This window comes from Rana temporaria, chromosome 3 (genome assembly GCF_905171775.1).
Source record: "Rana temporaria chromosome 3, aRanTem1.1, whole genome shotgun sequence".
Taxonomy (NCBI): Eukaryota; Metazoa; Chordata; class Amphibia; order Anura; family Ranidae; genus Rana; species Rana temporaria.
The window spans coordinates 140,246,317-140,257,929 of NC_053491.1; the positions used below are offsets into that span (position 1 = coordinate 140,246,317).

Below are 11,613 nucleotides of genomic sequence, written 5' to 3' on the forward strand. Positions count from 1 at the left end.
GTAGCTGTGTTCAGAATTAAGCAATCACATTCAAACTAATGTTAAATAGGAGTCAATACACACCTGCTATCATTTAAAGTGCCTCTGATTAACCCCAAATAAAGTTCAGCTGTTCTAGTAGGTCTTTCCTGCAGAGAGCTTTTAAAGCATCAGAGGTATCTCATTGGTAAAAAGTATCAGTCAGGAGAAGGGTACAAAAGAATTCCCAAGGCTTTAGATATACCATGGAACACAGTCATCATCAAGTGGAGAAAATATGGCACAACAAGGGCATTACCAAGAACTGGACGTGCCTCCAAAATTGATGAAAAGACGAGAAGAAAATTGGTCAGGGAGGCTGCCTACAGCAACAGCTGCAGGAATATCTGGCAAGTACTGGTTGTGTGGTACATGCGACAACAGTCTCCCGTATTCTTCATATGTGAGTGGCAAGACGGAAGCCTTTGTTTACGAAGAAAACCATCCAAGCCCAAGTAAATTTTGAAAAAACACCCAAAGTCTTCCAAAAGCATGTGGGAAAATGTGTTATTGTCTGATAAAACCAAGGTTGAAGTTTACAAAAGATATGTTTGGCACAAAAACAACACTGCACATCACCAAAAGAACACAATACCCACCGTCAAGCATGGTGGTGGCAGTAGCATGCGTTGGGGCTTTTTCTTAAGCTGGAACAGGGGCCTTAGTCAAGGTAGAGGGAATTTTGAACGGTTCCAAATACCAGTCAATATTGACACAAAACCTCCAGTCTTCCGCTAAAAAGCTGAACATGAAGAGGAACTTCATCTTTCAGCAAGACAACGACCCAAAGCATACATCCAAATCAACAAATGAATGGCTTCACCTGAAGAAGATTAAAGTTTTGGAATGACCCAGACCTGAATTCGATTGAAAAATCTGTGGGGTGATGTGAAGAGGGTTGTGCACGAGAGATGCCCTTGCAATCTGACAGATTTGGAGTGTTTTTGCAAAGAAGAGTGGGCAAATATTGCCAAGTCAAGATGTGTCATGCTGATAGACTCATACCCAAAAAGACTGAGTGCTGTAATAAAATCAAAAAGGTGGTTCAACAAAGTATTAGCTTAAGGGTGTGCACACTTATACAACCAATTGTAATTTAATTTTTTTATTTTTACTTCCCTCCACCTAAAAGATTTTAGTTTGTTGCTCAACCGAGTTGTACAGTTTATAGATCAGACAAATATAGATAGTTTCAGAACTTTTTCCACATTTTAGTGTAATACATTTTTAATTTACAGAAACCTGACATTTTAACAGGTGTGTGTAGACTTTTTATATCCACTGTATATATATACAGTTGTGCTCATAAGTTTACATACCCTGGTAGCATTTATGATTACTTGGCCATTTTCAAAGAATATAAATGATAACACAAAAACATTTTTATCAATCAACCGTGTTAACTTTTTTTAAAACATATTAACAGAAACTACATTTGATCTGATCAAAAGTTTACATACCCTGTGATTTTGGCCTGATAACATGCACACAAGTTGACACAAAGGGGTTTGAATGGCTATTAAAGGTAACCATCCTCACCTGTGATCCGTTTGCTTGCAATTAGTGTGGGTGTATAAAGGGTCAATGAGTTTCTGGACTCCTGACATACCCTTGCATCAGGGTTTGACAAATTTGCTTGGAATCTAGGAGCCAGCTAAAAAAAGTTAGGTGCCAGTAATGCGCCTCGTCCCGCCGAGCTCACGCGCAGAAGCGAACACATACGCGAGTAGCACCCACATACGAAAGCGGTGTTCAAACCACTGGCGAGGTATCGCCCACGATTGGTAGAGCGAGGGAAATAATTCTAGCCCTAGACCTCCTCTGTAACTCAAAACATGCAACCTGTAGTATTTTTTAAATGTTGCCTATGGAGATTTTAAAGGGTAAAAGTTTGTCGCCATTCCACGAGCGGAAGCAATTTTGAAGCGTGACATGTTGGGTATCAATTTACTCAGCGTAACATTATCTTTCACAATATTAAAAAAAAAATTGGGCGAAATTTATTGTTTAATTTAATTTAAAAAAGTGTATTTTTTTCCAAAAAAGTGGGCTTGTAAGACCGCTGCGCAAATACGGTGTGATAGAAAGTATTGCAACGACCGCCATTTTATTCTCTAGGGTGTTAGAATAAAAAATATATATATAATGTTTGGGGGTTCTAATTAGAGGGAAGGAGATGACAGTGAAAACACAGGGGACGCTCCATTAGCATTGCCGGTTGTATATCATACCAATGGCCACCACAAGATGGCGCCAGATCACAGAAGGAAGCATAGGCCTGCAGAAGGCCACGGCCTCAATTACCGGCCGGCGTGGCCGGTCGCGATCGCGCACCGGGGGAGGTGGGGGCGCACAAAGACACAGGATTGCGGCCTTCTGCAGGCCTATGCTTCCTTCCCCAGGTCGCTAATTCTAGTCGCAATTGCGACCTGGCGCCTGGACTTCATCGAACCCTGCCTTGCATCTTTCATCCAGTGCTGCACTGATGTTTCTGGATTCAGAGACATGGGGAAAGCAAGAGAATGGTCAAAGGATCTGCGGGAAAGGTAGTTGAACTGTATAAAACAGGAAAGAGATATAAAAAGATATCCAAGGAATTGAGAATGCCAATCAGCACTGTTCAAACTCTAAACAAGCAGTGGAAAATGAGGGGTTCTGTTGAAACCAAACCACGGTCAGGTAGACCAACTAAAATTTCAGCCACAAAGAAAAACCCACAAATAACTTCAGGTGAAATACAGGACTCTCTGAAAAAAATCAGATGGGGCCGTTTCAAGATGCACAATAAGGAGGCACTTGAAGAAAGATGGGCAGCATGGCATGGTCGAGTCGCCAGAAGAAAGCCATTACTACACAAAGTATGCCACTTACAATACGCCAAACAGCACAGAGACAAGCCTCAAACCTTCTGGCACAAAGTCATTTGGAGTAACGAGACCAAAATTTAGCTTTTTGGCCACAACCATAAATGCTACATTTGGAGAAGAGTCAACAAGGCCTACGATAAAAGGTACGGAGGTGGATCACTGATGTTTTGGGGATGTGTGAGCTACAAAAAGGCACAGGAAATTTGGTCAAAATTGTTGGCTAGATCAGTGTTTCTCAACTCCAGTCCTCGGGGCGCACCAACAGGTCATGTTTTCAGGATTTCCCTCAGATCAAACTGCTGTGGTAATTACTATGGCAGTGAAACTGATAAAATCACCTGTGCACAATAATGGAAAGCCTGAAAACAAGACCTGTTGGTGCGCCCCGAGGACTGGAGTTGAGAAACACTGCGCTAGATGAATGCAGTATGTTATCAAAAAATACTGGAGGAACATTTGCATTCATCAGCCAGTAAACTGCACATGGAACGTACTTGGACATTCCAACATGACAATGAGCCAAAACACAAGACCAGGTCGACCTGTCATTGGCTACAGCAGAATAAAGTGAAGGTTCTGGAGTGGCAATCTCAGTCTCCTGACCTCAATATCATCATTGAGCCACTGTGGGGAGATCTCAAACGTGCAAGACAGCCCGAGTATTTACAGGAACTGGAGGCTTTTTGCCAAGAGGGATGGGCAGCTTTACCATCTGAGAAGATAAAGAGCCTCATCCACAAATACCACAAAAGACTTCAAGCTGTCATTGATGTTAAAGGGGGCAATACACTGTATTAAGAACTGGGGTATGTAAACTTTTGATCAGGGTCATTTTATATATATATATATGTAAGCCTATTAACCCCTTAACGCCCGCCGCATGACTATTTACGTCCACAGAATGGCACGTACAGGCAGAAGGACTTATATATACGTCCTTGCCTTCTAGCGGGTGGGGGGTCCAATCGGGACCCCCTCCGCTGCGGGCGGATTCCCTCGGGGAGCGATCCGGGACGACGGCGCGGCTATTCGTTTATAGCCGCTCCGTCGCAATCGCTCCCCGGAGCTGAAGAACGGGGAGAGCCGTATGTAAACACGGCTTCCCCGTGCTTCACTGTGGCGGCGTATCGATCGAGTGATCCTTTTTATAAGGGAGACTCGATCGATGACGTGAGTCCTACAGCCACACCACCCTACAGTTGTAAACACACACTAGGTGAACCCTAACTCCTACAGCGCCCCCTGTGGTTAACTCCCAAACTGCAACTGTCATTTTCACAATAAACAATGCAATTTAAATGCATTTTTTGCTGTGAAAATGACAATGGTCCCAAAAATGTGTCAAAATTGTCCGAAGTGTCCGCCATAATGTCGCAGTCACGAAAAAAATCGCTGATCACCGCCAATAGTAGTAAAAAAAAATTATTAATAAAAATGCAATAAAACTATCCCCTATTTTGTAAACGCTATAAATTTTGCGCAAACCAATCGATAAACGCTTATTGCGTTTTTTTTTACCAAAAATAGGTAGAAGAATACGTATCGGCCTAAACTGAGGAATTTTTTTTTTTTATATATGTTTTTGGGGGATATTTATTATAGCAAAAAGTAAAAAATATTGCATTTTTTTCAAAATTGTCGCTCTATTCTTGTTTATAGCGCAAAAAATAAAAAAGATTTTTAATACAGCTTACCTGTAAAATCTTTTTCTTGGAGTACATCACGGGACACAGAGCGGCATTCATTACTATATGGGTTATATGGAGTACCTTCAGGTGTAGACACTGGCAATCTCAAACAGGAAATGCCCCTCCCTATATAACCCCCTCCCATAGGAGGAGTACCTCAGTTTTGTAGCAAGCAGTATGCCTCCCAAAATGGTCCTCAAAAAAGAGGGGTGGGAGCTCTGTGTCCCGTGATGTACTCCAAGAAAAAGATTTTACAGGTAAGCTGTATTAAAAATCTCTTTTTCTTTATCGTACATCACGGGACACAGAGCGGCATTCATTACTATATGGGATGTCCCAAAGCAATGCTTACAATGAGGGGAGGGAGAACATCTCCAAGACAAAAGGATTTAATTTAGAGATATACTCAAATCATAATAAATCCAACTTAGTTGAGAAAAATAAAATTTTTAAATTTAACTCGAACAAGAGGAGCCCCCGGAATCCGAGGGTCTCAAACTGCAGCCTGCAGCACTGCCTGCCCGAAGGCAGTATCAGTATTCCTTCTTACGTCCAACTTGTAGAATTTTGTAAACGTGTGGACAGAAGACCAGGTTGCCGCCTTGCAAACTTGAGCCATAGAGATCTGGTGGTGTGCTGCCCAGGAGGCGCCCATGGCTCTAGTAGAATGAGCCTTTAATGATACTGGAGGAGGCAACCCTTTCAAGCCGTAGGCCTGAGTGATTAATTGCTTAATCCACCTAGAAATGGTGGACTTTGCAGCTGCCTGCCCCTTCTTGGGCCCATCCGGTAGAATGAACAGCACATCTGTCTTCCGGATCTTCTTTGTAGCTTTAAGATAGGCCTTCATGGCCCTGACAATATCCAAGGTATGCAGCAACCCTTCCTTTCTGGAAGTAGGTTTAGGGAAGAAGGATGGTAATACCAAATCCTGGTTCAAATGAAAACTGGATATGACCTTCGGAAGGAAGGAAGGATGAGGGCGGAGAACGACCCTGTCCTTATGAAAAACAAGATATGGTTCCTTACAGGATAAGGCTGCCAGCTCCGAAACTCTTCTTGCGGAAACTATGGCAACCAAAAATACTAACTTCCTTGTCAGTAGAACCAAAGGAATATCAGCCAACGGCTCAAACGGTTGTTTCTGTAAACTTGACAGAACAAGATTTAAATCCCACGGACAAAGCGGGGATTTAACTGGAGGTCTAATACGTAAGACCCCTTGAAGGAAGGTCTTAACCAGCGAGTGGGTGGCCAGCGGCCGCTGAAACCACACTGACAGAGCAGAAATCTGTCCTTTGATTGTGCTTAATGCCAATCCTTTATCCACTCCTAGCTGGAGAAAACTTAATACTCTATCGATGGTAAATTTGCGAGAAAGCCATCGCTTGGACTCACACCAGCCTACATAGGCCTTCCAGACCCTGTAATAAATCACCCTAGAGACCGGTTTCCTGGCTCTGATTAGGGTAGAGATTACTTTCTGAGACAGACCTCTACCCCTGAGAATCAGGGATTCAGCTTCCAGGCCGTCAAATTTAGATGCCGTAAGGCAGGGTGGAGGATCGGACCTTGCGATAGCAGGTCTGGCCGTAGAGGAAGAGTCCAAGGGTCTCCCACTACCATCCTTAAGATTAGTGAGTACCATGCCCTTCTGGGCCATGCTGGAGCTACCAGGATGACTGGTATGTGCTCCACCCGGATCCTGCGCAGCAGGCGGGGTAGTAACTGGAGCGGGGGAAACGCATAAAGAAGTTTGAACTGATGCCAAGGGCAAACCAACGCATCGGTTCCGCAGGCCATCGGATCCCTTGAGCGGGACATGAACCTGTCTAGTTTCTTGTTGAGTCCCGATGCCATGATATCCACGTCCGGCACTCCCCATCTTTGGCAGAGTGCTTGAAAGACTAGTGGATGCAGAGACCATTCCCCCGGCCATAGAGTCTGGCGGCTTAAGAAGTCCGCCTGAAAGTTGTCCACTCCTGGAATGAATATTGCCGATATGCAGGGCACATGAGCCTCTGCCCATAGAAGAATCAAGCTCACCTCTCTCTGAGCGGCTTGACTCCTGGTTCCCCCTTGGTGATTTATGTGTGCCACGGCCGTGGCATTGTCTGATTGAATTCTCACCGGGAACCCCTGCAATTTTGACGTCCAAGCCCTGAGGGCTAGTCGAGCAGCTCTGAGCTCCAAGATGTTGATGGGCAACTGCTTCTCTGGCTTTGCCCAAGTACCTTGGCGAGTGCAACCATCCAAAATTGCTCCCCAGCCCGTCAGGCTGGCGTCTGTGGTCACTATCTTCCAAGCCACTGGGCTGAAAGACCTCCCCTTCAGTAGATTCTGAGGGTCTAACCACCAACACAGACTTTGTCGGACTCTTGATGAGAGCGGCAACGGGATATCCAAGGCCTGTGGCCTTCTGCTCCATGCTGACAGGATGGCTGCCTGTAGGATGCGAGTGTGGCTCTGGGCGTATGGTACCGCCTCGAATGTGGCCACCATCTTGCCTAGTAACCTCATACATAGGCGAATAGTCGGTTCTTTCTTGCTTAGAACCAGTAGGATTAATTCCTTGATGGCTTTTACCTTCCTCAGAGGTAGGAACACTCCTTGTTGTTCTGTGTCTAATCTCATGCCGAGATATTCCAACTGCTTTGTGGGCTGGAAAGCTGACTTTTCTCGATTTAGGACCCAGCCGAACCTCTCGAGGTATTGGACCGTGAGGGCCACTGCTCGCTCCAAGCCGGGAGACGAGTTATCTATGACTAGGAGATCGTCCAGGTATGCTAGGATCGTGACCCCTTGGATCCTTAGTTTGGCTAGGATTGGAGCTAGGACCTTCGTGAACACCCGGGGGGCCGTAGCCAACCCGAAGGGAAGCGCCACGAATTGGAAGTGACGCGAAGCCACCATGAAGCGTAGATATCTTTGATGTGGCTGATAAATTGGAACATGAAGGTAGGCATCCTTTATGTCTATGGACGCCATGAAGTCGTCCTTCTGGAGTGTGGCAGCTGCTGACCGCACGGATTCCATCCGAAATGAGCGGATCTTTAGATATGCATTTACCATCTTTAGGTCCAAAATTGGCCTGACATCTCCATTGGATTTTGGGATGATGAATAGGTTGGAGTAGAAACCCAGCCCCTGTTCCAGGACTGGTACCTCTACTATTACTTCCTGGGAAAGTAGATGATCTAATGCCGATCTTAATGCGGCTCCCTTTTCCGGATCGTTTGGAATCCTCGACTTCTGGAAATGAGGAGGAGGAAACCTTAGGAAATCTAATTTGTAGCCTGTGGCCACGGAAGACCGTACCCACTCGTCGGGAATGCTGGCTTCCCAAATCTCTGAAAAGAGTCGCAGCCTTCCCCCCACCTTCGTGGGTGGGGGCGCCCCTTCATAAGGTTGGCTTGGGGGCTGGTTTTGCTGGTTTGCGAAACCACTGCCTTTTGCCTCTAACAGCCTGTCCTTGTGATCTGCTGTTGAAGCCGAAGTTTGCTTTTGCAGGAGGCCGTCGATACTGCTTGGCATTAGAGGGCCCCTGCCCAGGGGAATACTGTCGTTTAAACGCAGGTCCCTGAACCTTCTTCTTAGTTGGCAAGAGAGTACTCTTGCCGTTTGAAATGGTCTGAATGTATTTATCTAGGTCTTCTCCGAAGAGTCGTCCTCCATGGAAGGGGAACCCTACCAGGAGCTTCTTGCATGGGGGCTCAGCCTCCCAGCTTTTTAACCATAAGAGTCTTCTCGTATGGATAAGGGATAACGATAAACGTGACGCTTGCTGGATAGAATCCTTGATTGCGTCTACCGTAAAACATATGGCCTTAGGGACATCCGAAAATTTTTCTGCCTGCTGGGCCGGAATGAGTTTAAGCATCTGCTTAAATTGATCCGATAATGCTTGAGCGACCCCAATCGCAGCCACAGCTGGCTGTACTACTGCCCCTGCAGTAGTGAAGGAGTTCTTAAGCAGTGCTTCCAAGCGCTTATCAACTGGATCCTTGAACACCTGTATGTTTTCTACAGGGCATGTTAACGATCTGTTAACACATGAGATGGCTGCGTCCACTGCAGGAGTAGCCCATCTTTTGGAAAAATTTTCTTCCATAGGATATAGGACAGAGAACCTTTTAGGTGGTAAGAAGATCTTATCTGGCTTGTTCCAATCTTGGAACAAAATTCCCTCTAATAGAGGATGGATCGGAAACACAGCATTGCTTTGAGGCGCCCTCAGTGAGCCCAAAGCTGAAACCGTCGATACCTGGAGATCTGGTACTGGCAAGTTGAATGTCCTATGGACCAAGTCCGACAATCCTTGAATCCACCAGCTCTCCCTCAGGGAGACTGCCCCAGACTCCTCTGTATCCGGGTCTTCGATCCCTGAACCTACTTGGTCCGTGTCCAAGAGGTCGTCCAATTCCCCTGAGGAAAGGACCTCCTCTTCTGAGGGTCCGCGCTCGGGCGACGGAGATCTATTCCGCTTACTGCCCCGCATAGCTGCGGATATCATTTTTCCCATGCTTTTCTGCATCTCTTTTAAAGAGGTGAGTAATACCTCCTCCGTGACCATCTTAGGGTTGGACTGACCCGCGTCAGCTCCAGCCCCAGATCCCGATGGCCCCAAGGCTCCCTGTAGGGAAAACAGCGGCATACCATGGTACAATACCGAGGTACACCTGCTACCTATTGGTATTTGGAACTATAAAAGTTAATTGTCCAAACACCTGTTTGGGGGATAAAAAAATGCTTCCTCTCCCCTAGATGACTTTTTTTTTTTTTTTTTTTTTTTTTTTTTTTCGTTTTTGTTTCAAATCCAGGAAAGAAAAAACATTCTGTCCCCCTGAGTAGTATTGCAAAGAAAAACTATGAGATGGAAAAGAAACAGCCTATTTCTAGGCTTGACAAAACAGTCCTCTGAAGACTGCAATATCCTTTCTGGCCACTGTGTGTCCTCGGCGCCCCGTGCTGCCGCTCTGGTCTTTCTCCTCAGTTCCAAAGTATTGAATGGAACAAACAAACAAGGAAGGGCCGCCCCTTCCTTTAAGCCACTGACCCGCCCTTCCCCCCCAGCAATCTCAAACAGGAAATGCCCCTCCCGACAGGGGGAGGGGGGGGATTTTGGGAGGAAGGGACCTCTCTGTTCCAGCAAACTGCAGCCTGCAGCCTGGAACCATGAGGAGGTCAGCGTTTTGCCTGCTTGCAGGCTCTGAGGAGGAAGACTGAATGGAGCATCGCCTGGAGGCCTGCAGGTAAGCAAAGCTCTCTGACACACACATATATTTTTATATAACACAGGCCCCACTCAATGCTTTTCCAACACTACAAGGGAGGTCATATCTTATGGGGAATAATACATAGAGAGCCATCCTATCTTTATGATATGTGACTAGTTTGCCAGATGCAGTGCATAACTTTAGGCATGTCCCCTGTGACCCCCCAGAAAAAACCTGCTAAGAACCAAGTTCCGCAAGTTTTCCCCTCACTTACCTGCTCCATGCCGCAGGACTTTGCCAAGCAAGAGGCCCAATCTTCCCCCATCTCCGTGGGGATGTCTAGACCTTCAGGCCCTGGGTTCCTATGAAGGATCCACTGTCCTGGGCCCATATAGCACCCTGGCAACAGAAAACTTTAGGTACCCAAAGGTTTCTAAGTTCTGGGCCCAGGGTCCAGCTCTCTAAAAAGAAAAGCATTATGGGCTATACCCCAAGGGTTTGGGGTCCGGTTACTGACCACTTTAGCGCTGAGGCTTTTTTGGACAGAACCGGTAGCTCACCTAATCCCAAGGATGCGGAGGCAAGCTAAACCATGACTAACACCTAAGACACTGGCGTAAAAACTGAGGTACTCCTCCTATGGGAGGGGGTTATATAGGGAGGGGCATTTCCTGTTTGAGATTGCCAGTGTCTACACCTGAAGGTACTCCATATAACCCATATAGTAATGAATGCCGCTCTGTGTCCCGTGATGTACGATAAAGAAAACCGCAGAGGTGATCAAATACCACCAAAAGAAAGCTCCATTTGTGGGGAAAAAAGGACGCCGATTTTGTTTGGGAGCCACGTCGCACGACCGCGCAATTGTCTGTTAAATCGACGCAGAGCCGAATCGCAAAACCTGTTTATGGTGTGTATATGTATGCAAGTTTATGAATGTAGGTGTATATATGCATGTTTAGATGCGTGTATGTATATACTGTATTTATTGGCGCATAACACTGACTTTTTTACCCTGAAAATAGAGGGTAAACTGTGCCTGCGTGTTATACGCAGGGGGCTGTGGAACGTTTTTTTCCTGAAACTTCCCTCTTAAAGTTAGGGTGCGTGTTATACGCCTGTGCGTGTTATACGCCGATAAATACGGTACATATTTTTATTCCTGACACTTAATCCTGTACGATGAGAAATGCTTTTGTAGGGCACTTTCACAATAGCCGCAAGGACTGCCACTCCTCTCAAAATCTATCCATGCGCCATCTCACCACACTATGCAGTTTGGCACACATGAAAATGTGCTGCATTTGCCGATGCGTTGTGGTGCCATCAAGAATTAATGGCACCCCCATGCATCTGCTAAAAAGCAGCACGTTTGTGTGTAAGGAATGTGCGCATTCCCCACAATTTGGGCCTAGCCTCAAGACTGAAAATACTTTTAAAGGGCACCTTGACTAAAAAAAGGTTGTGAAACACTGATCTAGGCAAGAAGTCGGCCATTCGGCAACAATTTCCACTGTAGAATAATAAAATAACTAATAGATTAAAAATATATACCACCATCACACATTTCCTAAAGGAGCATCATTGAATTATGATGCCACATATCAGATCCTTTCAAGATCCCTCAGTCAAGACATTGTCCCTCAATCATCGTAAATTACATTTCTGAATCAAGAGTAACCAGTTTTTCTTATTTAATGCTTCTTATGTAGAGAATCTTTATGTGATAATTTGGTGTGTTCAGGCAATAAAAAAGAATTATTAAATCGTGACTAATTTACCATTGCATTTTCCAACTGGTTTAGTCTAGTTTTTAAACATTAT

General features: G+C 45.5%; 1 protein-coding gene across 2 annotated transcripts in view; it reads right to left on the reverse strand.

Annotated features, from left to right (window-relative positions):
- The window catches only part of ATXN7L1 (ataxin 7 like 1), a 174,181-nt gene that overhangs the window by 20,074 nt on the left and 142,494 nt on the right, over nt 1–11,613 (reverse strand). The window lies entirely within an intron of this gene.